General features: G+C 40.3%; 1 protein-coding gene across 37 annotated transcripts in view; it reads left to right on the top strand.

Annotated features, from left to right (window-relative positions):
- NRXN3 (neurexin 3) overlaps positions 1-27415 on the top strand; it is a 979693-nt gene that overhangs the window by 870547 nt on the left and 81731 nt on the right. The gene's annotated exons all lie outside the window — the stretch shown is intronic.

A 27415-nucleotide genomic window follows, 5' to 3' on the forward strand; every position in this document is an offset into this window, starting at 1 on the left:
AAATTATTTCAGTAGTGTACTATCATGCTACCAAATAGGATGAAATATTTGTTTTATGATCTTTATTTACATCAGAACCTCAACAAACAGAAATGACATGCTTTCATTGGTACCTATGTACACTGGTTGAGACACTAGCTAGGGATTATTGGTCAGAGAGGGCTTTCACTAAATCCCCAGAGAACAGTGTGTTTTTGTCTATTTAGAGGAAATGTGTAAATGATCCATCTCCTTCCATGAAACCATTTCTGCTGCTTGGGACAGAAAAGTAGAATGAAATAAAGGACTTTGAAATCTGGAATCATGCAGGTTGCATGCTTGCTTTCTAACTGATGAAGTGTGCTTCAGAAGACTTAATCAGTTACTGTGTGTTTCTGAATATCTGGCCATTCTCTTTATTTTTAATCTAGCATTATCAGTCACTTAGGATAAGAAAATACAAATATCCTCCTCTTAACTGCGTAGAAGGTGAGGCCACACCCAGAGTACTGTATCCAGTTCTGGGCTACCCAGTACAGAAGAAATATGGAGCTACCGGAGAGAGTCCAGAAACAGGCCTCTAAGATGATGAAGGAACTGGAGCAACTCTCCTATAAGTAAAGGCTGAGAGCTGGAACCGTTCATCCTGGAGAAGATAAGGCTCAGGGGGATCATTTAATCAATCTGTACGAACACCTGCAAGGAAGGATATAATGAAAATAGCCAGGCTCTTTTCAGTAGCACCCAGTGGCAGGACAAGAGGCAGTGGGCACAAACTGAAACACAGAAGCTTCCATCTAAGCATCAGGAAACACTTTTTCACTGTGAGGGTGACGGAGTACTGGCACAGGTTGCCAAGAGTCTCCCTTCCTGGAGATGGTCAAAAGGTGTCTGGACATGGTCCTGGGCAGCCTGCTCTAGGGGACCCTGCTTGAGCCAGGGGTGGGACCAGAAGACCTCCAGAGGTCCCTTCTAACCTCAACTGCTCTGCGGTCCTGTAAGGTACCTCTTACTACTGTAGAATTCATAACTACTGGAGTAATTAATTCTAAGCCAAGGTTTAGAATTAAACCTTTGACACTAAATCCAGTTGGTAGCTGGGCAGGTATTAATCGAACTAATAGCTTGAAACACCCAATAAGTGATTTATAAAGTTTCAGCCAAATGAGGGAAAATTAACCCTGGTTTTGTCACTGTTTGTCATAAATTGTAAAAGAATTACAGCTCCTTGTCCTCAGTGGCTTGCTCTAGCTTTAGAGAAAATCTTTGTACAATTACATCTCCAGAAGAATAAATTCAGTGGTCCAGATCCTGCTCGTGTTACAGTAGTTTATTGGAGATTTTCTATAATTTATAACGGCAGCAGAACTGTGTTTAGTTATAGGAGTGTAACAGAGAGTAGCACTGGACCTTTGTGGTCTGGGTGAAGCTGGAAATCACCCTGCCTTACTTGATGAGGAAGTCTTCCAGAAAGCTTCCTGCCAAAGCTACATGACAGTTCACTGGGACTGTAGAGACCACTATGCGCTGAAAGCGCATCGAGAAGATTTAATAAAGTGTCAAAGTGCTTCTAAAAACATGGTTAGAGCAATGATTTCCTGGATACACATGCACCACAACAAATGGCTTCATCTCAGATGATATTAAAGCAATAACTCTTTGACACTTCATGTTGCCCACTGAAAGAAAGATAAAAGTCAATATGTACCTCCATTACAACTTTCTGCATTTCAATAGCAGGCCATTTTATTGCTGTCGCAGCACAGATGGCTCTCCTTTCTTCCTTACTCTTGGTAGAATTTGATTCTGTCAGCTTAAGTTGCATTATTTGTACAGTAAAAGTGAGAAGAAATTGTCTTTTTCCGTTTGGGCAGTATCTCCAGCTGTGTTTTTGAGATGCCTAATGGTTATTTTATCTTGCTAGTGTTAGACATCACCATTGTCAGGCCTGCTTACAACTTTAGATCTAAGTGGTAGAAAAATCTAATAGAACAAGTTTGTTCTTTGGGGAACGTAAAATATAGCCACCTAAGGCTATGCACAGTACAAATACAGTTAGTTATTACCTTGCTTCAGCTTTCTCTTCTCTTCCTCTCCTCAGAAGTAAACAATTTTTCTTCACTTTTAAGACCATTCACAGTTTAGCCTCTTCCTTTCCCATTCTGATCAGCACATGATTAGAGCGTTTTTATATTTTTTTCTCACTTGTTAAATTTGATCGTAAGATTCTTTCTACTTCCTGTTACCATCCACAAAGCAATATCAGGTTATGCTTCCAATGCTGTTGAAAACCTCCTTCAATCATATTATGCATGCACAAAGTTGTCAGTCATTAGGTTGATGATGTTTTAAGGCACCTGTTTATTGAGCTGATCTATACCCCCATATTTTTCATCTTCATATTCTCAGTTTGTCTGCATCCATGTGCAATATCTTATTTTATGCTTAAATTGCAAACTCTGGGGGTTCAAAATGTACTGTTTATTCTGTATGTGCACACTACTCAGCATGGAATGATTGTAGTCCATTGCAGAAATACCAACTACGTTACAAAGAAAAGTAAAGCATCTAATGTATAATGGCAAGAATCAGGGTAGACAAAGAATTATTATTTTAATGTATTAAAACATTCTGTGCTATCTGTATTACTCGTTTTTGTAGGTAAGTAATTAAAACTCCTCCTTGTTGAAATGCATATGAAGCTTGTGCAGAATTCCGGGTCCATCATCCCAAAGTGATACAGAATCCAGGGAACTTCAGTAGGGTTTAGATCTTACACACCACTTGTCAGTGTAGAAGAGCATGATAACTGCAAAGATTTCTTCTGTTTGTAATGTATACCAGGATACCTCCTACAGTTAGTTAGCTTGGATACTACCCGAAGTCTTTAAGAGCGCAGTTAAACTAAAATAGCTGGGAAAAGGAAATGCTCTAAAATGCATAGTATTTGCATTGACCAGTGACATGCTTTTCAATTTGTCAAGATCCCAAATATGGGATATAGTCTTGGACAAACATCCAGAGCAAAGGGAAGTGAGACAATGTTACTGGAAATATCATGTGGCAATAATATTTAAAATGTCTATAACTTCATTATGCTTCAAAATTTATATTTCTGCAAGGCAGTGAAACTGAGATAAGTGGAGGACAAGCTGAGTGAGAAAAAGGGTGAGATGTATGACTGTATAGTAGTAAAATCTCTGATGGAAATGTCTGTAATTCAAATATCCTTCAGGGTGGCCCTGAAGGAAGATAAAAAGAACTGACCTTTTTCTGTTAACTGAAAATGAGACTGAAAAAATACTGTTTATTTCAGTGAATTCAAAACAGGGCTTGTGCTCCGCTGTTCCTGAGTAGAAATGGTTATTTGACTTTTTCACACATGGTTTAAGCCTGGATTCAGGCATGGTCTATACACAAGTGACACGCGTTGTATTAAATTGCTGCTGACAATCTCTGCTGGCCCTGACATACCAGACTCTTCTGTAATACTAATACCTTCTCTGGGACTTCTGCTTCTGCCTGATGAAGGCCACAAAGACAAGCCATTAGCTCTTGCATATGGTTAAGTAGTAGGCCATGTGGGCTGTTATTAAATGTGTTATTAAAATACTATGTCATGTATTCTTGCAGGGCAGCCATGTGTCTAGGGGGGCTGCTTCGTTAGCAGTTGTTAAAGGTCCTAGAATTCCATGTGTCCGTATTTCTTTATTTAAAGCACAGGTTCAGTTATTAGTGAAGTAATTCCATGATTTCTGCGTTTGGGAGACTTGTCTGAAAATGGGTTAGTGACATTTATTTCTTCTGCTTCTATGGCAGCTGCTTATATGCTCAGAATTTCTTCAGTAAGCTGCTGCTCAAAGCATTTTAGATGTCATATGCTCTCAGGTGGCAATGTCTGTCCAGCTCACAGCTGAGCCATTCAGTTTTCAAACGATTTGTGTAAAGATACCTTTGAAGTCAGTTACTAGGTCAAAGTAGTCTGGAAAAACATGAATGGTGATATGCAAGTCTTTCATCCAAAACACTTTCAATTCAGAGCATCCAAGATATCATTCCAGATGATGTATGGAACCTTAAGACCTGCTCCTGGTAAGCTTCCGGTATCTCTGCCCCATGGCATTGGATGGCTGGGATCACAAGACCAGAACCACAGATTGTTTTCTGTGAAAAAGAAATCAGGACCCTTCTGGGAGGACAGCTGGATTATGTTGTCCATGAGGAACAAGAAAATGTGTACTCTGTTACAGATGCAGTGCATGTCGCAATTTCTTGATCTTAAAGATGAGGATAACGATACTTGCTGAACTGTTCAAACTGTAGCTTAGAGCTTAAAATAATAAGTTACTTGTGGATGTTTTCAGCTATTATTGTAAAGCCATGGAATGACAGTGTACGTTACATAATATGCAGAATGATTTTTTATAGAGTAGAAGAAGGTATCTGCCCATTACCAATACAGAGTCCAGCTCACTGGCATGGCTCAGAATAAGGTTCTCAACCTTTTGTTTTAACCATTGGGCTTTCCAGCCTTTTAACTTTGTTTTAGATGGAGGTTCCAATAATCTTGATTAATGTCTTTCCATAATGTGCAGCTCCAGGCTAAATCCTTTCTTGCCGTGTATCTCACAAAGGAAAAAAGCACAGAAGATTTGTCAGTCTAATTAGACTTTCACTGTCAGCAAAGACAAATGTAGTTGTGTCACTCTTGGCCTTGCCTAGGTACTTTCTTTTACTCTCATAGATAATAATTTGTGGAGGGAAGGGGGGGGCAGAAATTGGCCTTTAATTTACTTTTGCTTCTTATAAGTCACTAGTGACATTTTCATCCCAAGACTGCAAAGCTCTAATGAAAAAAGAGCTTTTGATGAGTCTCTGCTTTAAAGAAGGACTTCATTGGCCTATTGGTGCTGCTGAGAATTATGTAGTCTGGCTTTCATCTCTTCCTTTCTGCTTCTTCCTGAACCGTTTTTTCTTAAAGAAACCAGAGCCTCCAACTTGTATGTTCTTTCGGAACAGAATCCTCTCTCCTATAGTACTGTTGAGTGAGATCATGGATTTGCATTGTTGCAGAGAAATCCACAAAATGACACTTGCCTATTCAATGTCACATCTATTCTGAAGAGATATGGGGATTAGGTGGTAATGTTGTTCTGGGGAGGGGATGTAAATTATATTTATTGGTGGAGTGATCAGGATGCTCAGATAACCTGTAAAGCTCAAATAATCTAAAACACAGTCTGATATATTCACTATTTCATTCACTTTCTGCAGAAGATACATGTGCTGCACTTCTGGAACCAGAAGCTCAATCCAAAAAGAGAACATGATTTTACTGTACTATTATCCATGTGATCAGACAAGGGGAAATTACTTCAAGTTGCACCAGGGGAGGTTTGCATTGGATATTAGGAGAAATTCTCCTAATATCCAGTAGTACCTGATCTCCTTCTATGACAAAGTGACGCGCTGGGTGGATGAGGGAAAGGCTGTGGATGTGGTCTACCTTGACTTCAGCAAGGCTTTTGACACCGTTTCCCACAGCATTCTCCTCAAGAAACTGGCTGCTCTTGGCTTGGACTGGCGCACGCTTCGTTGGGTTAGAAATTGGCTGGATAGCCGGGCTCAAAGAGTCGTGGTAAATGGAGTCAAATCCAGTTGGAGGCTGGTCACTAGTGGCGTTCCCCAGGGCTCGGTGCTGGGGCCGGTCCTCTTCAATATCTTCATTGATGATCTGGATGAGGGCATTGAGTGCACCCTCAGTAAGTTTGCAGATGACACCAAGTTAGGTGCGTGTGTCGATCTGCTCGAGGGTAGGAAGGCTCTGCAGGAGGATCTGGAGAGGCTGGACCGATGGGCTGGGGTCAACTGCATGAAGTTCAACAAGGCCAAGTGCCGGGTCCTGCACCTGGGGCGCAATAACCCCAAGCAGAGCTACAGGCTGGGAGATGAGTGGTTGGAGAGCTGCCAGGCAGAGAAGGACCTGGGAGTGATGGTTGATAGTCGGCTGAATATGAGCCAGCAGTGTGCTCAGGTGGCCAAGAAGGCCAACAGCATCCTGGCTTGTATAAGAAACAGTGTGGCCAGCAGGTCCAGGGAGGTGATCGTCCCCCTGTACTCGGCTCTGGTGAGGCCGCACCTCGAGTACTGTGTTCAGTTTTGGGCCCCTCGCTACAAGAAGGACATGGAGGTGCTTGAGCGAGTCCAGAGAAGGGCTACGAAGCTGGTGAAGGGCCTGGAGAACAAGTCTTACGAGGAGCGGCTGAGGGAGCTGGGCTTGTTCAGCCTGGAGAAGAGGAGGCTCAGGGGTGACCTTATCGCTCTCTACAGGTACCTGAAGGGAGGCTGTAGCGAGGTGGGGGTTGGTCTATTCTCCCACGTGCCTGGTGACAGGACGAGGGGGAATGGGCTTAAGTTGCGCCAGGGGAGTTTTAGGTTGGATATTAGGAAGAACTTCTTTACCGAAAGGGTTGTTAGACACTGGAACGGGCTGCCCAGGGAAGTGGTGGAGTCCCCATCCCTGGAGGTCTTTAAAAGACGTTTAGATGTAGAGCTTAGGGATATGGTTTAGTGGGGACTGTTAGTGTTAGGTCAGAGGTTGGACTTGATGATCTTGAGGTCTCTTCCGACCTAGAAAATTCTGTGATTCTGTGATTCATTTACTGAAAAAGTTGTGCAGCATTGGAATAGGCTGCCCAGGGAAGTGGTTGAATCACCATCCCTGGAGATCTTCAAGAAATATGTAGATTTAGGGCTTGCCAGTACTAGGTTACCGGCTGGACTAGATGATTTATAAGTCTTTTCCAACCTGAATGGTTCTATGATTCTATGAATATTCTTGAGTTACCTATGCTCCCAAGTGCTGACAAGCACCCATGATGGGAATAAACTTTGTTCTCTATTTCTCCTAAGCCCAATAGTAATACAGACCACTGCATTTGTAAAAGAAGCTTGTGCACATTCTGGGTTATGTTGTCAACTGTTTATGTTATCAGCAGTGATATATGAATGTTAAACTTGGAAACCATTGTGAGCTACAGATGAAGACAACTCTTGCATGACTCTGGGAAGGGGCTTGCTTGAACATGTGTAGCAAACTTAGTGTCACAAGTTTATGCAGACTATGATTTCTCAATATATAGCTTACTTTTGGATAACCTGTTTTCATGTAGTGGCCTTGTAATGAAAGCCACTTCAGCCACTTCTATGGGCGTACTGTTGAGATCCAAATTTTCTTACTAATTTTTCAGGCTAATAGTTCACCAAGGCTCAAATCAGCTGATTGATTTGTACAAGGATTGAGTTTACATTGCCTTTAATCTGCATATCTGAACAATCATTTGGGACTTGCAGCAAAATCTCATCTGGTGTTTTTGAAACATATACCCACTTCTGTTCTACTGTGAATTTTTGAAATGAAAACTTGGCCTACCATATAAAGAAGGGGCCTGGTCTTGCACTTTTCTAGTAATTTCAGCTCTCTTTTAGTTTTTCTCTGGTAATTTTTTTTATCTTGATCAAGAACTACTTGAAATATTTCCTTGATTTCAGGTGACCAAAAAGCATGCTATTTTCTATAATAAACTGGTAGGAAGCTGGAATAACAGCTGTAGTAAACTGATAATGACCTTCTTCAGACAGGCAGACATTAATTTCTCAGAAAGTACTCTTAATAACATCAGCATGTACTTTTTTTTTCAAGGCACAGTATCCCTTTGTGTACTTAGACATGTCATTTGCCCTGCCTGAAAGGTTTTTTTAAGTCACATTGTTTTCAAAATCTGATTAATACAGCACTCAGGAACTAAAGCTACTGTAGTTGACCATACATTTGATCACAAGCTAAATGAAAGGATAGAAAAATTACGTTCTGCTAGGGTGGTTGTACAGCAACAATATGTGGTAAAGACTTCCAATACTGCAAAAGCAACTGCTTAGAAATAAATGATGTAGAATCAATGGTTATAGCTCAAATATAGTTGTAGAATTGGATCACATTTTGTTAGAGTTGTATCTGCTTTGCTTGCTTGCTCTTTATATACTTCAGGGAAATGCCTAGAAGCTGCAGACATTGCCAGAATGCTTCCAGATCATATAGTTCCAAGGTTTTCCTTTGCTCGTTTGGTTGTGTTTTTGTTGTTTTTGTTTGTTTGTTTTTACAAGACTGGCTGAGGGGTGGGAAGGTACCTCTTACTTTTCTAGCTTATCTTTGGGTGAATATGCAGAAGTTAGAAACACATCTAAGCTGTTGTGACAGAACCACTTTCTGAAACCACCTAATTAATGCCTTGGATTTTCTGTGGAATGATAGTGTTGCTAACCAGTAAAAGCATAAGGGATTCTGCTAGTTTCATCCGTCAGATGAGTTGTCACTGATTTGCAAGATACGTCTGTCATGGTAAGTCTTGTAAGAGTAGCTGTTAAGAAGCCAAGCTATGTTACTACCAATTCTCTCTCTCCTTCCTTAGATAGTGTATGAGCCACTGGTATGTTGTTCATTTTAATGGCAAAATTACTTCTATTATAATGTCAAATATAAGAATTTGTTTTCAAATTTTTTTTCTACAGAAAAATAACGATGAAGTGGTGAGGACTTGGATTCCAGTTCTCTTGGTATTGCGTGGGATGCAGATGCCCCTGTTGTGCTTTCTAATAGTATGCTTTTGGAGAAAAATTGGTCTTTTGTCTCTTTGCTCTTACTGCTCTGAGATTTTCCATTGTATCTGTGCTGTCTCTTTTGGTGTGTCTGGGATTGGGTGTGCTTAAAGAAATGTTGTGGGTAAGGACAATTCTAGGCATACCAGCAGTTTATTAGGAGGCATGAACCAGAGAGTAGGGAATGTTAGGAATGTTCTAATGGCTAAATGTATGAAAGTGAGTAGAGAAAGGATGAATATTGAGGTGCTTAGCAGCCACTCTTCTGCTTTTTAATTTCTGCTTTGTACCACTCTCCATGTTCCTTAGGGATAAAGGGAAGTCCTTTTTGCCAAATTGGCAGGAACTCATTTCAGTAGAAGGACTGTTGGCAGTGAGCTCTGAGGAACCACAGCTTCTTCCGTAGCAGCTCATCGTCATGCTGAGTTGAATTGTCACACACTTGTATTAAGACCATATGAAAAGCACATCTTCCCCTCACCTGCAACAGCTGTTTTCCAGGAACTGTGTTAGAGCAGGAAAATTCTTTCTTAGTGTATAAAGAGTCAGGTCATGTAAGGAGAAAAAACAACTATATGTTGTTGTCTTCTAATATTCAAGCAAAACCATCAGTGCTCAAGCCATATACAGATATTTGCTCAGATAGTTTGAATTCAACTTGATCATAGTGTCCTTTTTTTTTTTTTTTTTTTTTTTTTTCTGAAAGATGACCTCCAATGAAGCTGTAAGGACATGAATGATTTTAATCTGTGGTAACAATGGAGAACCAGTTCTGATGGACTCCAACAGCATAAATATACAAAATGACAGATAATCCTGCTACCTCCCTCCCTGCTGCCTGAGCATGCACAAGCACTCAGTAGCACACAGCAAAATTCAAATTATTCTTTATCTTTTATCTGTTGGCCCAGTGATTAATGTGGCTCTTGCTGGGAGACTAATCAAATGAGGGCAAATATGGAGAAAGAAATATGTATTTCTTAGACTATTGTTATCAGTGTTATCATTATTCCTTTAATTTATTTTCCTCCTATTAGAACAGCTTAATGTACTGACACAGCAGGAGAGGTGAGAGCAGATTTGATGGCAGGATGATGAATGGGACAGACCACAGCAAGTGGAATTCTGCAGAAAGGTGGTGAGCTGCTGAGCTGCTTTGGGGTTATGGCATTTTACCTAGAAAACCAAGAGACAGCAGTGGGCTAAACGCAGTTCTGAACCAGGAACTACTGTTTTCTAAGCCCAGCTCTTTCACTCAAGAGCTGTCGACAAGCCTCCTCCCTAAATTATTCTTTAGTTTCCTTCTGTAGTGAAATAAGGATACATTGGTCCTTGTTCTGTTTCACAGCAAAGTTTACAGGCAGTATACTGGTAGTATGGGTAATAATTGGAAAATTTCCCTGGGTGTTGTACTCACCCTCCCACCCTGTCCTTGGCATTGTTGTTTCCTGGTGGTGCTATGACCCTGTAGTTACAGCTTTGGTCCTACAGATCTGTACAGCATAGAGTAGAATATTTTTTCTTTTCTGTGGTAAAAACAAAAGAATAGAAGTTTTGATTAGGTATGACTTAGCTTTAAGTAGGACATCTGTCTTCTAAGCAAGTAGGAATGGATTTTAATTGTCTTGCTTCTCCAGGATCTTAAGAAAGCAGAGTATAAGAATGAGCTACATCCCAAACCAGGTATGGGTATTGAACTCTGGTACTATGCATAATTTTTACTGTGATATTGAATAGCTTTGCTATATGCTTTTTCTAAGCTTCAAACATGGTAATTAAAAGGTCATACCTTATTTTGTTTTCTCTTTGAGAAAAAATGCAGAAAGGAGCACCTGTAATAACAATTAACTTGAGTTAAAGTTCATGTTTCCTCTCTTATTTCAGCATTGTGGCTGTTCTAGCAAGTGTGACCACTCATTTTTTCCAAATATGTTCTTGCTGTGCTGATGGACATCAAAAAAGAAATTAGACAAATAGAATGACTCCGTACCTATACTACAGAAGCACATTTTTGTATGATCAGTGTTTTATGTTTTGTTACTCTTCTCTGTGGGTATATTGGCATAATGTTGTCTGTCTTCACAGGGTAGACTTAAGACTTGCAAATGTGTTTAGGTTCCAGATCTTAAGCACAATTATCTTAGCTTCCAATTTAGGCAGCCATTAACATAGTTGTTCTCTGCTAAATCAATGCTCTCTCTTTGTATTAACGTATACATTAACATGTGGGTCTCTAGTGCCCAGGTTTGTTTCGTTATGGTGGACATAACCTCATTAGAGACATTTATGGAAAAACAAACTAAGTGATTCTGTACACCTGGTGTATGCAACTCCTTCACTCATGCTAGTCCCATATATGTCTCCCAGTTTACATATACTACCTAAGCTGTCATCTCACTGCCTAATTCATTGCCCTTTACTCTGTCACACTTTACACTGTACTTGCATGATGAACTGATGTTGTCTTTAAGCTGGTGAGCAGTGGTTGTTCAGGTGAATACAATTGTCACCTGCTTGTCTTATCTTAAAATTTAGGAATCTCTGGGAATTAAATTCAGAAACGTAGATATGCTGGGCAGATCTGAATATACAGCCTACTCATCTGGAATCCCTGAAGGCATTCAGCCTTACCAGCACCAGAGAAGGATTCGTGCAACACAGTTTATGAGCTTCCTCAAGAGCCCAGCTCTGTAAAAGAGTTGTGCAGGGGTGTTGGGGACACCAGGTAGGATTTCCAGCTGCTCAACATGGATAAGGGTGCCAAGGTGGAAAGGGCAGAGAAAGACGGGAGGAAGGAGGAGGGTTGTATGTTGTGTGCTGTGTGGAGGAGGGTTGTGGGTTATGTGGCTTAGAAGGAATAACTGTGGTGGGAGCCTCCCCTGTAGAGGGCTTCTTCCCCCTCCTCACATCTGAGTAATTGAGAGGCATTGTTGTTTGCCTGAAGATGAATAATTCTTTGGTGTTCAGATGGCTGATGACACATTGTCCTTCTGTTTGTGGACTCGAGCATAGCAGAGAAATTTCTGATTGTTTGGCTGTAGCATTTGTTACCCTGGCAAGAAGCAAGCACCACTTACAATCTGCTGTGAAAAGGCTTGGTGTCTCTCAGGCTGCCTCTCAGCCCATGTGTGATGGTTGTAAGTTGTTTTGTCCTTTCTTAACTTAAGCCAAGCAAATGGTGTTAGCTCCTGCTCCCTGTGTTTCTTGGGGGGAGGCAAGGAAGAATTTGTAAAGGGAGGGAAAGGGCCTGGATGTGGATTACTAAGGAGCACAATCTGCAATATTTGCCTTTGCTTTAGGAGACGTTATAGCGATTGGAGTGAGTTGCAGCTCTGCAGTCTGTACCTTGCTCTTTTTATGACAGTTTGTTGTACAGTACCTACGAGGTCCTTGGATAGGGTTCTGAGTCTGAATTGCCTCTCATTTCCATGTCACATTTTCTTTGGGGGGACCTGGAAATCTTTTCTGCTGCAACTCTTGGCAGGAATTTATGCTCTTCTGCTTACTATTGCAGTGGTGGGGACTAGGCATCAGAGGCTGCCAGAGGATTAGAAAGTTAAATGGCACCAGAGCTTCTGCTGGGAGGGGAGAAATAGGGTGAAAGGAGGGCAATGTAATCACCTTCCATCAGAGAATTGCAGATGAAACAGACCAGAGGATGTAAATAACAGTTTTACAACACCAAGAATCATTTTAGAGGCCGAGGGAGGGCATGGCACAGACTGGCTGTCCCTCTGCTTCTGTCAGGCTTGGTCACTTTGAATTAATTGACTGTTTTTCTTCTATACAAACCCCATTTAATGACAGCAGTAGCTGAAGGTCAGGAGCATTTAGGGATTTTTTGTTGTTTGTTTTAACTTTTTTTTTTTTTTTCTGTTGTTAGCTGTTTTTCCCTTGCCTTTTTTTTTTTTTTTTTTTCCTTCTGAAGCTGGGAGGCAACTTTTGTGGTGACAATGAAAGGTGAGAGTGGTTAGGCAGAATCATACCCTATTTCTTGCAATAGGGCATTATGGAGAAGATAAGAGGAGTAATTAATATCATCCACGGGTACAGCTAAGCTCCATCTGGCAAGTTACATTTGCAGTACCTGTCATGTGTATTGCCTTGTCACCAGTGAATCTTTCAGCAGCATCTACCTGCAGTGGTCGATAAATTCAGACTAAGGTTGTGAGGAGAAAAAGTGAATCATTAACTCAAAACACCTATGTACTTTTACCAAAAAATCAGAAATCCACTTGTTAGTTATGTCTCTTTAAGCCAGAAATCATTTCTTTCTATCAGTAAATTTTATTGACATGACAAATTCCTTTTATTGTAGAACTGGGTAGGCTTTAGAAAACACAACTTTCAGGCTCTTTTGAGAGGTATGGATAAAAATTATGGTAAAAAACACAATATGAATTTTGATTTCAAAATTGTCAAAAGTATCAGAGGTCATGGATGGCCATGCTCATTTTTCCTAGAAGCCAATTTTCTTTAGTGAAAACCTCCATGTAAGAAAACAGGTGGCCAGTTCTAAAAGCTATAGAATAACAGGAAAGATATTCCTGTTTGTGAAAATTGCTAGTCCTTCTGAAAACACCAAGCCATGCTTTAGCAAAAAGTTCACATAACTGAAGAAGAGTATACTCATAAGCACTTGTTACTGAAACTTGTTCATATATACCCTGAAAGTGATATGTATCAGTTAAACGTGGACTCTGCTATAACTCTGGCATGAAGTCCTTAGCAGGACTGTTTTTTTCTGGTCGCTGTTTATAGTGATTGCTATCTAACAGGATCGTGTTGTTCCGGATGCTGTTTCTGCTCAATTTTAATGCATCTGGCCTGATTCTTTTTTGCACAGAGCAGTGAATTTTGGGCTGTAACCCACATGGCAGCATTAGTGAAGCCAGTTTTAACTTGATTGACCTTCTTTGGCATTAAACCACATGCAGGTATTCATATGTCATGAAGTCATTAAAGGTTATAGACCCAGCTTTTACTTTCCTTCTTGCGTGTAATTTAGGGAAACTTGTAATTCAGTTGATGCCTTTGACATAGCACCAGGTAGAGGGAGTTAGAGGGAGTTGTCTAAAGCAATCCATTTAGCCAAATCTCACTGGGTAGAGCTGTGATTCTTTGTTCTGTAGCAACGGAAATGAGTGAATTTCAGATCCCCTTGACCGAAGGCTTCAGTCTCTGGGAGAGATGATCTGGCACCTATTGGAGCACTGTGTATGCATGCTAGCGGTAATTAAAACAGAAATTAACAAAATATATTTCCAAAGCACCTTATAGACTGAATCTGAGGCTTGTTTTTTTCATCATAGCTACACAGCTAATTGTAGGATAGAATCTAATTATTGTTTAATAGTGCATAACTAAAGCAGCAGTGGTTTCAGATGGCAACTAAAGATGGCATGAAGCAAAAAAACATAAAGAAACAGCATATAATTAACCCAGTTTTTGTGGCCTCAGGACACCACCCCTAAATCACATAATAATAATTAAAAAAAAGTTGTTGAATAGTCAAATGGTCTCACTAAGACTGTTTTCTTACCTCAGCAATGGCCCCTTCCAACATGCAAAATTACATGCACTGATTACACAATCCTTCCCATAGCACTTCATTTCATGGTGGTGCTTGTGTATCTTCTTAACCTGTGCAAGTAGTTATCTTCCACTGAGACAGCAAGTACATATTTTTTTTTTGGTTGGTTGATTGGATTTTTTTGTCATCCAAGAAAAGGCAAGTAGGTCTGGACAACAGTGAAGCAAAGTCCAAACCAGATCTGAATCAGTGCATTACAGGCAGTGCAAAGCATTCTCCATACTAATTTGCCACACTGCTTATTGAGAAGCAGGGGATGTTAGCTCAGGCAAACTAGTTCACATGTGACTCCAGATTGACATGATTTTATTGGTATGTGGTTATACTGCACGTGTTTTCAGAGGCAGAGCTGGACTGGCACGAGTATACAGTGCAAGTGGCCAACTTCAGTGGCAGAATCAGAGAGACAGCAAAGTGTAAATGTTTGGGACTTGAAGACTTCCCTTACTGAATTTTGCAGTTTAACAGGTCATCATCCATACGTCTCCACCCACCCCTTTAAGCTGCCTCCTGTCAGACCTGGCAGATCAGGACATAGTTCTTGTGCCTGAGCTGCTGCTTCAGGTCACCCAGGCTGTGCTCTGTGCCAGCCCCTTCAGATGAGCAGCTTACACGGTGTGCTGGCTCCTGAAATGTAGCCGGGGAGGCATGGGCACATGTTCTTTCTGGCTGCCCTTGCTGTGTGGGCAATAACCTCTGACTGATGGGTGAGGCAGACAGCTAGGGACTGTAACATCTTAAACGACTGCTGCAAGAGCCAAAAATAATGTCTGCCAGAACTTTTTGTTATAAACAAGGCCATTCCTTAATCTGGTGAGCTTTTTCAATGTGTTTGCAATGAATGCTTTGTTGAAGTTTCTCTGCACAGTGCCAAGTGGAGATACGTATCCAAAGCTTTCAATGGGATACAGTACGTGCTTCAACAGAATATCCTTTTCCCTAGGTGTATTCACCTAATAACTTATGTCTGGGACTGCTGTTCCTTCTGTGACAGCTCTGCCACTTTGAAATCCATCTTAAACCAGTGAAAGATTTTCATTAGTTGTCGAGGGTTTTCATTAAAATGTTCTGTGGCTTTGGCCTCATACACGGAGATCTCTCTCCCTGTGTTGGCATCCCATGAGAATGGTTTATTCATTACTCCTTCTGTACCAGGCTAAAATCTTACGGCTTCTGAGGGATTTCTTTCTCTTTAAAAAAGAAAAGTCAAGTGAGCCTAATTATTTCCCTGCCCAGGAGTGCGATGTTTCTTATTAAAATACACCTCAAGTGGCATACCTGCATGGTCCTTTTGCTAAGGCTGAGCTGCTTGCTGTGCTGTTCAAGGCTTTTGTAAAAAGATGAGCTCACATGTGCTTTCCAGTCCTTACTGTGTTGTCTTTATCTTCAGACCTGGAAAACATATCAAAGAAAAACCATTCATGTCAAGCTCTGGATTTTTTTCTTCTAAATTTAAAAAGGATTTCTAAGATGTGGAGCGCTTCTGAATGACCTCTGCTGTGCTTTCTGAAGCTGCTCTGCTGTGGAGCATTTACGTGCTGTCAGTGGCAGCTGTCTCTCCCCAGAGAATTCGCAGTAGCATTGTTAGACTGCAAGGGCTCTGACTTAACCTTTCCTGTCTCTTTCCTGCATCTTTTTTTCTCCCCCTCCTTTTTTATTTTTTTCTTCTTCTCCCATCTTGTGCCATTACATCACACTTTCTCCTTTCATACGCAGATCTGCCACAACCCCCCCTTGTTTCTTCCATGCTTCTACATTCTGTTTATTATAATCTCAACAGAATAGAAACCTTATCCACTGATACAAACTTACTGACGTGGTATTGCTTTTCTGAGTCCCACAGATGCTAGGAGTCCTGTAACACCCTTGCCCCCTTTGAACAAGGTGTGCCCTTCCCTCTTCTAGCAGGTTCACAGAGCACAGAGAGGAGGAACCTATTCCCTGCAATGGAAGGATGGGAGGCATCTGCCTTGCAGGGCTAGTCCTATTTTCACTGACAGGCATAGCAGACGGTAGCTGCGACCCTGAAAGAGGCAGGAGGTTTCAGAAGATGCTATTACCTGCCGAATGCACCTGTTTATGTCTTTTGCATGTATGTGCTCCATTTCTCTTGGATTCTGTCCCTGGCTGTTGATTCCCAGAATGTGAGGATTGACTGCCTTATAATATTATCCTGGCTAAGGTACCTGCAGGCACTATTCATGAAAACGCCTAATCCTCCCAGGATGTTTGTTATTCAATTAGCCCTGGTAATATAGCAGTACATTTCACAAAATATATCAAGTATTGACAGTTACTTGTTTAAAATCAGATGCTTTTATGTCTTAGTTTTGCATTATAGCACAGCATAAATGGGACCTCTGGTCAACCATACCTGTTATTTGATGTATTCTGTAATACAGTCTTTCTCTCATTTTCCAAACTAAGCTATCCCAATCCATAGACAGTGGCAGCCGAAAGTCAGTGGATACCGGAGAAGCAGATTAAGTTGGCCTTCATTAAACTCCATGCCTCTAAGAAGAATGCTCTGACTCCTGTGTAACTGTTAACTTCAAAGCTGAGTCATGTAACTTCACTCCACTGTAGTCAGTGTAGTGACTGCACAGAAGTGAAGACTTCAGCTAGCTATAAATTCAAATAACTTGACTCTTTTCTTTCAAACTGAAATTACGTGAATTAGAAATAACCACGTACAAGAAAAGTAGTGAGAAAATAAGCTTCTAATCTAGTTGTTACTTTATGCTAGCCTTCTTGCTTTTCTTTTTATGCTCTCTTCTTTAAGGGGAAATGACAAGCTCAAGGTCCAGTTTGTGACCAACTTCTACAGTTTTATGACAACCTCAGCATTATGTTGTATGTGCTACCCAGTGCAGTCCAAGGGCTGTTTATTTTCTGTCAGTAAAGCAGGACTTCATTTCATTCTTGAAGTAAAGTCAATTCATCAGGGATTCTTTGATTACTGCAGAAATGGGTAGGCATGACAATCTGGGATTAGGAGAATTGTGACTGTTCCCTTCAGTACCTACCCATGGCAGGTGAGGACTTCCTTTCTGCTGAGGGGTCTTGTCTTAATGGGTCTTGATGCCAACAGGCTGTGATCTGATGCTTGCAGCTGGGGTGGGAAAGGCCTACATTTCCTCTAGATTGCCGATGCTCAGGGGACTTATCTGCAACAGCTTTATTTGGAATGCTCATTTCTAGAGCAAACCCAGAATTCTACTGCTCCTGAATTGCCTGAGATCACTCGTCAGACAAAGTAAGAGGGAAAGCAAACGGCATGGGTTTAAATTTTCTGACTATTAGCCTAGAAATGGAGTCATTAAAAAAAAGAGGTGTTAACAGTAAAATGTAATTATGAGATGTGTTTAAAAGTAAGGATGTTTCTAAACTCATTCAGTATTTCAGCTGGGTGGGGAAGTTGTCAATTAACTGTCTCTGCAGCTGTCTAGCACTGAAGTAATCCTTCCTTGGAGCATTTCTCTTGTCCTTGATGAGAGCCAAAATCTTCTTTCTTATCTGTCTATATTTTCACGGCAGCTTCTGCTGCCATTCAAAGATACGAAGTGCAACCCTTCCCCTTTCTGGGAGATTTTCTGAGATAACAATCCTGTTGCATTCTTTAATTGACATATGCCTTGCTGATAGACAGTACTCTCTCTAGTACTGTGCACCAGATAGAACACTAGAAAAAAATCTCTAGGCCTGAACTATATGATAATAGGAGTCCATTATAGGAAAACCCTACATGAGTCACTGAGTTAAATTCCCCCACTACTACAGGCACCTTTTACTGTGGTCTCTTCAATAACATTTTGTTCCTAGGCTTTGCCTGATATTTCAGTGTAATATTATGCTAGGCACTTTAACTTTCTGGGTGCCCAATATTTACTTCCTTATGTAAAGTGACATTGATATTTCTATTTTCTTTTTTTTAAACTATTTTCAGATGTGTGGCTGAAAAAATACTAATTAATTGCTTGTATTAGTACTATTAGGTTATGTCTGATGCATTTCTTCCTAGAGCCTAAAGACACCTCCCCTTAGCTGACAAATCATCATGGAGAACATTGGCAACATCAAATACCCTTCTTTGGAATTACTTTTATTTATTTAAAGCACAAGAAGCCAAGCAGGGGTAGAGTCAGAAGTAATGAGCTCCTTTCTGGGATGCCGCAGAAATGAAAGTTGCCCTTGACAGGACTCCGTTTGCCAACTTGCAAATTGAACATACACTTGTCTTAACTCACAAGCATGGTCATATGGTAAAATGGGTGCTGTTTTCCCTCAGCCTGGTACTGCAGAGATAAATGAAAATGAACATACAGCTCAGCATTTGTCACTGCTGGGACTGAAGCTAACCACAGCAGATGATGACAAGCTGTGCATGCAGTGTGTTCTATTCTGAGCTGTATAAAAATAACTTTCCTTTTCTTTTCTTTTCTGAATACTGACTTCTAGTCCTGTCCAGCCTTGTTCTCCAGAGCACAACTTGTTAGGATTTCTGGGACAAGCCTCCACTTATGCCTGGAAAAAAAGCAAGGGACACCATAGATATTTAATAGCAGCTGGGTGATGCACTTTCAGCAAGTGGGTCTTGCCTGATACGATCATTCCAGTGCAGGGAACTTGGATGGCTCTTCCCTGTGGCTCGAGTCACAGAAAAAACATTGGTCTGAACTTACAGTGACCAGTCTCAGATCTGAGCTTTTTTGATCTCACTCGAAAGCATTCACTTGGCCATCAGTGTAAAAGCTCTAGTTGTGTCCCTTCCTCCATCCATTCTGCAGTGTCCTAGATTAGGGAAAAAGGATGTTTAAAAAAGGAGAAGGTGGCCTGAGCTGCAGGTCAGAGACAAGAACAATTAGGAAAGATTTTGAGCACTTAGGCTGTCAAGCAAAATGTGATATCATTCTCTTTAGGCCCATTTTACATTCAGTCAGGCTATGTTGATGAACTTATACTTCTTAATAATAAATTCGCTAAGAGCTTTCTTACAGGCGAACACACCGCATAATTTTAGCAGTAGTACTCAGTGAGCCTGTGTCCAGGTTTTGTTGTTGTTTTTGTTTGTTTGGTTGGTTGTTGTTGTTCCTAGTACATACCTCAGGCTATTTCTTTGAGTTATGTAAAACTATAATTGCTGAAAGCACTACCATGGTATCTGATGGTTACCAACAGCTACCAAATGCTGTTAGTAGCTGTTTGACCTGTCAAAATTGAATATAAATGTTGGACTGCTCTTCGTGTTGAAAAATGAAGATATATTGCCAAATATTATCAGTTTGGCTTAAAATATCTTACTGAAACTTTTGATGGGAAGGGGAAGAATTTTCACTCAATGTCATTTCTTAACTTCACTATTTGTTCCTGTCTCACAATGACTTTCTGTCACTATTCCAGTTACCTCTTATCAGCCTCTGCCTGCTCTTATGTCTGGTATCTGCACCACACAGGAAAAGGATTATTGCTTTTCTTAAATTAATACTTGCAGTACTTTTTAATGCATGGATAATTTGTTTGTGTCTTAGTTTCTGTAAAATGTTCCCTCTATAAAGCCTTCATTTTATATAGAGGCTAAAAGAAAATTCTCCTTTAGCATTGCAGACCTAAAACTCCAACTAGTTTTGTCATCTCCTGACAGCACTGCTCTCAAGACAGTTTTGCCTCTTGATTTCCTAATTTCTGCTGAATATATAAGAACCCCCAGGCTGGAATGTTGTCTTTCCCCTCTCTGTCGAGCTTCATGTTTCAGAAACAGACCGTCCCCAGCTGGAAGGACCTTAAAGGTGATTCAGACTTTGAGCGTCACAGCAACTTCTAATACTTCTTCAGTTATTGTTATATGACAAGCTTCTGCATTGCTGGCATGTGTAAGCACCAGTGATACTATGTTCACTGAGATGGAAGGAACATTAAAAAAAAAAAAAAAAGACTATTCATTTTGCTAGTATATAGTCTTTTATTAATCCTCTAGAGGTTTTCCCCACTTTTGAAAGCAGTGAAAAAGCCTGTGAATAATTCACGTGAATGAGAAAGAGACAGTATTTACTGCTGCCAGATCTCCCGAACACACCCAGTGTAAGTCAATAGTGGTTGAGAGTGATTATCCTTTGTAAGATTTCCATGGCTTATGTGAAATGAGTGCGTAGGTATTATATTATGCCATAATGTATATCTTATATAATGTACTTGGCTATAACTGCTTTCCTTCTTCATCTATATAAGTCTTCAGTAAACCTACCACTGGTTCAGGTGTGAAGTAACAGGGGGGCAATTTGATGGAAACTGGTATTAGTACTAACCCACAACGTAGTAGAATTGATCCTTCACTTGTCAAGTGTTGCACTGTAGTGTACCCTTCACCTGCACAGGAGTATGGATATTATCTACCATTTTCTTCCTCTGTTCATGTAAAGCCCTAGGCATTGCATACAGCTCACCTCTCCATTTTAGAATAAATTTTTCCCATGCTGAATATGTAACCATTTCTGGAGGAAACCTGCCTGAGGACAGGACAGTAGAATACTTCTGTCATCTTCTGGCACCATCTTCTCTTCAAGGAGTGCTTCCCTCAGGAAGAGACTTGGTAACCCAACTTTAGAGGCTATAGGCTGTCTGGCAACCTTCATCGCTCTCACAGGACTTAAAAAGAATTTCTAGGAGTTTCAGAGCTGTATTCTAAATCTAGAAAATTCAAGTAGCTCACATTCCTATGCAGATAGAAAAAAATGGGGCAAACGTAAGTCAGTCCTTCATAACATCTGCTGTATCAGCCAGGATGCCATCTTCCACTATAGACATTAGACCTGACATTTGAGCCACTGCCATAGGAAATTTTATTGGAATGATCTGGACAACTCCACTGTCCTGAACTTTCCTTCTTTACCACGAGTCATTCTTTCCAAAAAGAATCACAAGCTTGGAAATTCAAGTGGAAGTGCAGCTGAAAGTAAATCAGTTGTGAAGCTGCTGGTTACCCAGTTTTTATGTATTTATTCTTTTATGTTGTTGCTTTTGTGGATATTACAGATCGTATCTGAAGTACCCTGGTAAAGGAGTAACTATAGGGAACGCTCTTGCTGCATGAACAGGTGAGCTCCTTGGTGGCTTCCCTGAAGTAGGTCTGCACAACCCCTTGCTGCCATCTCCTCCTGTGGAAGATGTTTTCCACCAGAGCAGCCCAAGGGCAAAGATGATCCAGTGGTGAGAAAATGAAGGCTTGAGAAGCTTACTTGACGTTGCTGTGCTACTGTCTCTTGCCTGGCCTTTTCAGCAAGGACCAGTGATTGCACAGAGCTAGCCGTGCTGCACTAGGACTTGAAGAAATGATCACATTAGCTCTGGAATTACACAAATATATGGAAGCGCTGCCACAACTTGTTTGTTTCAGGTCAAGGCACTGCAAATGCCGCTAGGTAATCAGATCCAGGGAAAACACTGGCTGCCTTGACCTTTGAAGATAATATATTGTGTTGCAATCAGTCACACTCTTTTCCTTTCACATTCTGTCTCTCTCTTTCTCTCTCCCTCTAATTTATGCACTTCATCGGTAATGCAAGGCCTTTTCATTTACAACTGAGAATGGTAAAGTTATTTCATAGTCTTTTTTTCTTTTCTAAGCAGATAGATATAGAAACATTAAAGGGAGGGTTTTTTGCAATATTCTATTTAATGATTAATTGAATGCTAATGAAAACCACTATACTCTGGATACTGATCTTGCATTTTCAGCAAAATAATATGGGCATCATAGACAGTAGTAGGTAATCTAGTTTATTTGGTTTAGTTTATTAAAGAGTATCAAGATTGATCCAGTCTATGCCAAAACTGCAGTTTTATTAATTCATTGCTTGCAGTACACTGAGTTAAAAAAAGAAAAAATTGCTCCCCATAGCTACACAATATGTTACACCAGCAATCGTATTTCTGCATATTCATGTATTAAAGTGAAGGGATGACTTCTGTTCTTTTTCTGAAGGATTCCCTTAAGCATCATAGGGGGTGCTCAAGGTGCTGAAGCACCCCTCCTCTGAAGGACAGGCTCAGGGAGTTGGGGTTGTTCAGCCTGGAGAAGGCCAAAGGGAGCCATTATAGCAGCATTCCAGTACCGAAAGGGGGCCTACAGGAAAGCTGGGGAGGAACTCTGTCAGGGAGTGGAGTGATAGGATGAGGATTAATGGGTTTAAACTAAAAGAGGATAGGGTTAGATTAGGTATAAGGAAGAAATTCTTCACTCAGAGGGTGGTGAGGCACTGGCACAGGCTGCCCAGAGAAGCTGTGGATGCCCCATCCCTGGTGGCGTTCAAGACCAGGCTGGATGGGGCTTTAAGCAATCTGGTCTATTGAGAAATGTCCCTGTATGTGGCAGGAGGATGGAATTAGATGATCTTTTAAGGTCCCTTCCAACCTAAACCATTCTATGATTCTATAGATAGTAAAGATATATATATATATATATACACACATATACTATAACCTGTAAAGCTGTCTAGATTGAGAAGGAGACCTTTAAAAGTGAAATCACCCCTGAAATACTGTTCACAGTGGTAAAGTCTTGAGTTTGACAACTGAAATATTCTTATTTCCTGTATGTGTATGTATTGAGAATGTGACCAGAGCAGGCATTCAACCATTCCCATTAAATGGCAAATATCCCAGAGGCCAGGGATTATATGGATTTAGGGAAAGAAGTCATCTTAAAAAAATATATGATTCCTGCAGAATAAGATTATGGCATACTTTCTGAAGGAAGTTTCCTTGCAATGAGAAGCGTTTGGTCTTCAGCATTGATGAAGTTCACTCTTGCCAGATGTTTTCAATTAAAGATGATCTGAAGGCTCAAAAGAGTTGTTTTTAAAAGAATATTTGCAGAGCTGGAGGTGATGCTACTGAAAACTAAGTTGAAGTAGTGTTCTCAATTCTACGACTCATACAGGTTGTTCATGTACTTCTATGCACCTGTCAGTGTGGTCATACACAGGAGAGGAGAGATAATGATTTTCCATCAAATGGCCATCCTGCTGTTTTTCGTATTGTTGCCAGTCAGAAACCTATGGCTTTTGCTGCAGTACAAAATGATTAATTACCAGCAAGGAGGGAAGAGCTACTTCCTTCCCTATCCCTTGTAGAAACAGCTGAGCTTTGATGTGTAGGTTGATACTAGCATAACAGGTACTCCCAAAGTCTGTGACACTGGGGGATACTCAGCAATGTTCCAGAAGCAGAAAGCCACATTTAATTTGCATATGAATTCACATACATATTTTAGCCATAATGTATTCCTGAAGCAACACTATTTTGTGCTCTTCTCTTCTGTAAGATACCATCAGCTATTGAATCAACAGCATTTATACCAGAATGTTGTCGAGACAAGTTGCAGGGCACTTCCATATCTGCATTGAATCAAGGATCTGTATATCGCCGCCTCCTCTGATCCTAGCTTACTGACCTCTTGCTCACTCATTCTAGCTAATGATTCAGATCTGCTAGAGGAAAGAGTACTTCTTCAAATAGCTAGTGGTCTTCTGAAACCTCTCTTATTCCTGCTTCTCTCCAGCCTGCCTCTCTATCCCAATGACCCAGGATCACTCTTCCAATGAGAGAACAGCCATGACAGAAGCTCATGATGTGCCTCCCTGCTAAGAGAAAATGTTTCCCAGGTGAATAGGTTAGGCTGATAAAGTGAGAGAAAACAATTGATTCAGCTATATAGTCATTGTCTTTAATGTACTGATATAAAGCACTTGGGATTTGGAATATTGTGGTATAAGAGTTCTCTCATATAGGACATACTGCCCTGATCCTAAGGCAATATATTTGACAATGACTATAAACAGAGTAACAGTGTAGGTTTATATGGTCATTGCTAGCTGTGAGTCTAGGGTGCTCATTCTGAATATAATGGGATACTGAATATGAGATTAGAGAAATTAGTGTTCTCTCCAGGTACATGATAGGACAGGGGTTGTGACTGGAGGGACCAAAGCTCTGATCTGCTTTGGCAAATGCTGTGTTACTATAAATTGGTCCAAATCACTTGGTAGAAGATTGAAAGAGGAGGCTTCACAAGCCAAGAGAAATGTCAGTTATCAATTGGATTCTTTCAAAAAAGCACACTCTTTTTTTGTTCTCTTCTGTATAGTGACTTCTACATTGTGCCTTTGTCACAAATCTTATTTTTTGTATCTGACAATTCACCCTTTTCCTTTAAATAAAGAAATCCAAGAGCGTTCTCTATCATGCATGTCCCCAGTTGCCACTAAGTATTGAAGAGTGTCTTGAACTGAGGCCAGAACAGATGCCTCCGGGCTGCACAGCTATGAAACACACAGACACTAGATAAGTCATGTATGAAAATCAAAGCGATCAGTCCTGTAGTCAACAAAGAGAGAAGCAATCAAAATTAAGAATGCAAGATCTCCAGAAATAGGAAGATCGGACTTGCTTTTCTCAATAAGGCATACAGTATTCAGAATATCTTTGGCCAACCTGTACACTTTCTCCTCTTTATCAGGATGGAGTCTCTGGGGGAAAAAACATTCGTTATTCTTTATAATATGTAGTTTAAAACACGTCCCTTGCATATTTTGGCATTGAAGCTGCTTGGAGTTTATGTTTACAAAAGGAAACTGGAATAATACACTTCTACTTGTCTCTGTAGATAAACAGACAACTGCTTTACACATACACACGGATATATATGTATAGATTATCATAGCACAGAACTGGAAAACAAATTAACCGGAACCTGTTTTCAGGTCAGCCACTGTTCTGCTTTGCAGCATTGAATTAATTACTAGAACTCTAACTTTCCAGTCATAAAGTGTAAATATGCCTCTCTCATAGGATATTGCTCAATTGAATTAACATCCATAAAATACCTTGAGGTTGGATGAAAAGTAAGTGCACAGAAGAGTGGTTTTGTACTTCTGATCTTCTGCAGTAGTGGGATATCAGGTAGGAGGCATAGGAGCTAGGGCCATCCAGGAACCTCAGAAGAAAATGTTTTGTAGATCAACCTTTTCCTAGATTGAAACTATTTGTTCCACTGAGGGAAGTTATGAAATGCCTTCAGTAGGAGCTGCGATCGTTCTGCCTGTAAAGGCAAGCAAAAGGCAGAGAAATAGGTTGAAAGAGTAACTGGTGACCATCTGCTGAGATCTTTCTGTGTATTTGTTGGGAACTATTTCAGCTGTTTTGACAGCCTGCCTGAAAGGATCAGAACACCCTGCACTGTGCAGGCATCTCGAGCGGTAGCAGAGAACAACGCCCTTGGCCCTTAAGTTATCTGAAACTGTATTATGGGAAGTATGCTTTTTCTCTGTTTCCTTTATAACAAACCTTTCCAAGCAGGGTTCCTACAATGCTGCACTTGTGACATGTTTTTGAGGTAGAGGTATGTACTCTTCTTTTATAGATAGGAAAGCAAATGCAGAAAGCTCAAACATTTTGCCTAAGGCTGCACAGTGAGTCAGTGCTAGAGGATGAGTCTGGAGCATGTGACTCAGTTCCCTTACTGTGACTGCATGATGCGCTCCCTGATGGATGCCGTCATTTCAGTTAACACTCACAGCTTAAAATGGGGAATAAAACGGGTATTTTGACTAGCACAGTGCTGCCTTATTTCCTCAGTGTCATGTCCTGTTCCCATTTGCACAAGAGCATTCTGTTACCTTCAGCATTTTCCTTGAAGCTGCTTGTTTTTGTTTTTGTTTCTTTTAAGCCAGGATTGCATACAATGAGGCTGGGAAGAAGCTCATCAGAGCATCTGGTCAATCTGAATAGATGTTTGTGTGGTCGGTTCTTCTTAAAAAAAGGAAAAAAAGCTCCTAAAAATTGAGATTCTGCATATCCTTTACCAAAATCTTCCCAATGGTTATGCATTGGGAAGGAAATTTATCCTAGTGTATGATATCTCCATTCCTTCAAATCAAGCTCAGAATTCTTGTCATCCACATTACAAGCAGTGCTCTTTACAGTGCACTTTTACATATTTTAATATTGCTGCCATGTTCAGTCCAGAACTCCATGACTAGAGAACAGGTTTTTTCTTTCTTCTGGTCTCTGTTTTTTGGAGCTGTGATTGTTCTTGTTGCTATCTCCTTGATAGTCTCCAGCTCTTTGCCCTGTATATTAACAGGATTTGTAGTGCTCAAACACAGTGCTCAAGAGAAAGTTTTACCAATGTTGAATACATTGAACAGGAAACAATAGAATACCTCTGGCTTGTATTTGTGAGATAAACCATATCTGTATTTATACATCTTGGTTTATTTTTCCCCATTTTAACATTAGTCTACTTTTTTTTTTTTTTTTTTTTACTTCCTTGTATCCTGTGGTGTACTTTTATCTCTAGGTCTTCCTCTTCAGAACTCATGCCCAGCTGGTCACCAACCGTTCTGCAGTCAGACAGCTTTATTTAAACCTGATGTAGAAATTTATGTATATCTTTATTAGATTGCACTTCCTATATTTTCAATCTTTTATTTCATATTTCTTATTTCGAACACAGTTTGAAGTAATTTCCATGTTTAGCTTTGTTGCGAGCTCCCAAATAATTTAACCTGAGAATTTAAGTTAGCCCACCTTTTCTTTCATCATCCAGGTCCTAAAGAACTTAATGACTGATACCAAAACCAGGACAAACCTATTTAATATGATCTTCTGTTTTCATTGTGAATTATTGCTAAGTATTCTCAGAATAAGATTTTTCTGTTGTTTTTGCACTATTTTAAGTGCTTCCCTGTGGCATGTGAGAATGTGTTGAGGGATATTCAAGGTGTAATGTGTTCTGTTTTTACACCTGTCACCAATCAATAAAGAAGACAGACTGGTGTGACACAGTTAGTTTTTGACAAATCCAGGTGTCCTGCTACTCACCCTCTTGTTAAATTCCAAGCACTTGAATTTTGAATATTTTTCCCTTCTTCTTCGATACTTGAGAATTTAAGTTAATAATGCTAATGCTACCTAAAAGTTATAAAAAATGAATCATGATGGTGGGCTTCTGTATCTCCTACCAGCTGAATCAGCTGACTTGGACTTGTAATTTGTTTTGGAAATCCTTTGTTAACTGTCTGCAGTAATACAATAATCATTATCACAGGTAGAGTATCAGAATCAGGATGTCCATTCCATATAAAATTATTGGGTCAGCTCAACAATGAAGAAGTAAAGGGGAAATTTTTG

Source organism: Oxyura jamaicensis, chromosome 5 (assembly GCF_011077185.1).
Source record: "Oxyura jamaicensis isolate SHBP4307 breed ruddy duck chromosome 5, BPBGC_Ojam_1.0, whole genome shotgun sequence".
NCBI classification, from domain to species: domain Eukaryota; kingdom Metazoa; phylum Chordata; class Aves; order Anseriformes; family Anatidae; genus Oxyura; species Oxyura jamaicensis.